Below are 4668 nucleotides of genomic sequence, written 5' to 3'. Positions count from 1 at the left end.
TGGGTTAGCGTGAGGAGAAGCACATGGCTGGATCAGCTGGATGGGGGAAGTAGCCCAGAGAGGAATGATTAAAGCAAATGGCCTGGATGGGGGCTGGGAAATGCTAAGGATAGTTTAGAGGGTTAATATTTGCCTAGTCCCAGATAAAATGAGGCTATTTTAAAATGCCTTTATTGATTATGATAGCAAGGTAGGTAATACCACCATAATAATTATAGGTATTTAGTAATAATAAACATTATTAGATATTTTTATATTTTCTACAACACATAATGGGCTAGCTGCCTTTGACACAAACAACAATATTTATCATATTTCCTTATTTTTTCCCTTTCCTTTCACATTCCCCCTTTCCTTTTTTCCTCTCCCCTTTTCTTTCTGTCATGTTGGACCTGACCTAACAGGTAAGTTTGACTTTTAAAAACAGGGCTCAAAAAAACAAAACAGGGCAAAAAAAGAAAGAAAGAAAGAAAGAAAAAAAAAAAAAAAGAAAGAAAGAAAGAAAGAAAGTTAACAGGGCTCTAAAAGATTGAGCCTAAAACCTTCCTGAAATGAGATGCACCTTTTCCAGTAGCTGAGTGACACACGTGGACTGCCACTCATCACTTGAGTCCTGACAATCCAGTCACATCTGTAGTAGAGGAAACAGAGCCCAGAAGTCAAGGTTAGGCCATACCTGGTCAATTGAGCTTTTATTTTATTTATTTCTTTGTTTTTTCAACTTTTTATTGATTCTTTATGAGTTTTATATCATGTACCCCAGTCCAGCTCATCTTTCTGTTCTCTCATATCCATCCTTTGCCCTTGCAACCTCTCACCCAAAATAACACACACACACACACCACACAAAAACAAACAAACAAACAAAGCTTAGAAAACATCTCATTGTGGATGCTGTAGTGTGTCCCACAATATATCCCTCTGTCCACATATCTTCACTTGCAAATGTTTATTGCAATGAATCATTGGTCTGGTTTGAGATCTCTGGCTTCTGCGACACCATCAATATTGGATCTTTACCAGGCCTTCTGCTTGTTCTCCTGTTGCTCCTGTGGTATTGGGATCTTGTGGCTTTGGGTCAGTAGGACTGGCCTTTTCACACATCCCAACAGATAATATAGTTTTTGGGGTAGGCCACCTCAGAGCCCTGGAGCAGGACCTGCGTAGTAGTGCTATGCCCAGACTGCAAGACCCTCCAAAGACCACCAGGAATCCAAAGTCATATGCACAAGCAAAGAGCCTTTATTCCAGCATGCTGGGGTCGACCGCTCAAACAAAATGGAGACAACCCGGAGAGGAACACACAGGCCTCTTTTAAAGACCAGAAAGGGGAATTCCAAGGTGGGTTAAGTAGTCTTTATTTCTATTGGCACAGATCAAGAGTGAGAGTAAGAGTACATCTGGGATTGCTTAGGGCTCTGGTCCAAGGCTAGGTTCTGAATTGGTTCAAACCAGCCCAAACCAGTAGGTACTCCTGAGGCTACATGACTCTGGTCAGGACGTAGGAGGCTCTTCAAACTGGTAGCTAAGCATCCTTACCTTTCTCAGGCCAGGTTTCCTGGCTGTCCCTGATTAGCTGTTCATTGCTAGGGGTGATGGTTAAACATTATCAGAGGTGAGTTGATCGAAGCACATTCTTGTGGGCTTTTGAAACTGGAGTTCATGCCCAGGCCATTTTCCCTTAAAAATGGAGTTTCCTTTTCATAAACAAGGTTACATAGGCCTCACAGTAGCTGGTCAGTGTGCTAGCCCTCCCTTATCCATACCACCAAGGCAAGCTCTCCAGCACTGTCCCAGTTAGGCCACCCAGTGCCACCATAGGCAGGAGGAAGGGTTAGCTCTCCTGTTCTCACACTCTGTGCCTGGCTCACCCATGCCTTTGACATCAGGACCAGCTTCTATTGTGTTTCCCAGATGAGGTGCATGGCCCACTCTCCCAAGTGCTGCCACTGGTGAGAAATGTGGTGAGCTCTCCAGAGAATCACAGCCAGTCAAGGTCAGGGCCAGTTCTATGCAGCTCCTGAACACCCACATGGTCCCCCATGACTGCCCCAACTAGGGACATCCTCATGTTCTCTAATGGTAATATGAGCCAAGGACATGAACACCAACCCCTGCTGCTTCATAGACATGACCCTCAGATGTGTCCTTCAGTGGCAACACAGGCTGGCACTTCACCATGGCTCCAGGTGGTAAGACTGTTCACTCACAGCAGGCTACCCCTCTCCACCCTCGAGTCTCCTGTTCCATCTCCTTTCATAGTGCTCAAATTGCTCCAATTTTTGTTCTCTCACATCTGTCCACCACATACTCACATACTGTGGTAGCTCCCTATGCAAGCTAGCCAGGCAGCTGGCCAGCCCCTGACAGCCTTTGTCCACGATTCTTGCTGTGGTGGCAAGAGGGTGTCTATGGCCCTCCTGTGCCAGGCATTGGAGGGCAGGTCTGTGGGTAGCATGGTGGTCCATAGGTCTCTGTCTGCCTTCCTCCTCCCACACTGCACTGCCTGGATTTGATTTTTTTTATGTGTCCTAGGCATAAAACAGCTTTGGCCACCAAGCCAGACATCAAGCTAGGATGCAAAGGGCTGATCTGCCCCTGACTGATTGATAGATAAGAACACTGTCACCAATAAGGTGTCTTTTTGCCCATTGCCAGGGCTTGGTTCAGTTTTTCTGTAGTGCCTCTATGTTTCTTTCAACTGGATGAATTAGAATTTCTACCTTTGGTTGATGAAACTGTTGAAGGAACCAGTAGATTTTACTAACTCATATAACAATTTTATTCTATAATTTTCAAAATTTTTCTCCTTTAGAACATATGGAACTCAAATACTTGTACTTCAACATGGATTTGTAACCATTTAATGAAAATTGGCATGAAAATATATTTATGATCATTAGGAATACTCGGGTCATGCTTTATGTAATTTTCTTTTTTTGAGTGAGCTTCAAGAACTGGTAGAAGAGGGACTGGAGAGATGGCTCAGCAATTAAAAGCACTGGCTGCTCATCTAGAGGATCCAGGTTCGATTCCCAGCTCTATTGATCCAAGTCCTCGGGCTCTGAACACTGGAATCTGCTGACTGTACATATCTGAGACATCGAGACTTCCTCTTGGTCCTCCTCGGTTCCTTTTCCAGGCTACCTGCCTACGGTTGTTGTGTAATGAGAGGAAACCTCATTTTAACAAGGAAGGAAAACTCTCCTTGCCCTTCAGGAGGGCCAGCAAACAAAGGTGCCAGGTTCAAAGTTCCCATGAATGTCTTTATTTGAATTTTGCAGGGGATGTCCCCAAAGACCTGTTACTGAGTAAGAAATACTGAGAGAAGAACTGAGCCTGCCTGAAATTGAATAAAAAAAATGAAACTAATGATCTATAAAGTGTGTGTGTGTGTGTGTGTGTGTGTGTGTGTGTGTGTGAGAGAGAGAGAGAGAGAGAGAGAGAGAGAGAGAGAGAGAGAGAGAGAGAGAGATGGTAGTCCTAAGAATACTAGAAATCTGGAGAGCAGGTTTTTCTTTAATTTTTAAAAATGTATTCTTCTCTCATATATTAAATCCTCAACTGCAGTTTTCCCCTCCCTCCTCCCCTCCCAGTCCCTCCCCCTTATGTCCCCATCCACTCCTTCTCTGGTTACCTTCAGAAAAGAACAGGCCTCCCAAGGATTTCAATCAAACATGGCATATCAAGTTGCAACAAGACTAGACACATCCTTTTGTATTAAGGCTGGATGAAGCAACCCAGTAAGAGAAAAAGGGTCCCAAAAGCAGGCAAAAGAGTCAGAGACAGACCCCAATTCCACTGTTATGAGTCCTACAAGAAGACCAAGCTACACAACCATAACATATATGTCTAGGACCTAGGTTAGTCCCATGCAGGGTCCCTGATAGTTGGTTCAGTCTCTGTGAGCTGCTATGAGAGCAGGTTTGTTGATTCTGTGGGTTTTCTTGTGATGTCATTGACCCCTCTGGCTTTTAAAATCCTTCCACCTGGAATTCTATAGGGTTCCCTGAGCTCCACGTAATGTTTGGTTGTGGGTCTCTGCATCTGTTTCCATCCAAGGCTGAAAGAAGCCTTCTGGAAATCAATTTTTTTGGAGGAGATCAAGGGAGGAATAGGTTTATTTCAATGTATATCTGTCAGGTCACACTCCATCACTGAGAGAAGTCAGGCAGGAACTCAAGGCAGGAACCTGGAGGCAGGAAGTGATGCAGAGGCCATGGAGGATGCTCTTTACTGGCTTGTTCTCTCTCTCTCTCTCTCTCTCTCTCTCTCTCTCTCTCTCTCTCTATCTCTTGTGTTTCTTTGTGAGTTTCTTATCATGTCCCCATCCCCTCATATCCACCTTCCACTCTTGCAACCTCCCCCCACAGTAAAATACACACACACAAACAACACGCGCGCATGCGCGCGTGGGCGCACACACACACACACACACACACACACACACACACACACACACTCAGTATTGGCTCCTCCCTGGGAGTCCTCCCAGTTAATCTGTTGTTGCTCCGTGTCATGGAAATCCTGCAGCTTTGGATCAGCAGGACCAGCCCTATCATGTGCTCCAACAGTTCAAAGATGATGTAGATTTTGGGGGTGGGTCAACTCAAAACCTGGAGCTGGGCGTGGGTGGTAGCTCACTGGGTCAGTGTGCAGGCTTTCCCT

The sequence above is a fragment of the Acomys russatus genome, chromosome 15 (assembly GCF_903995435.1).
Source record: "Acomys russatus chromosome 15, mAcoRus1.1, whole genome shotgun sequence".
In the NCBI taxonomy this organism is placed as follows: domain Eukaryota; kingdom Metazoa; phylum Chordata; class Mammalia; order Rodentia; family Muridae; genus Acomys; species Acomys russatus.
The sequence above is the reverse complement of the archived record's forward strand: the minus strand, read 5'-3'. Positions refer to the sequence as shown.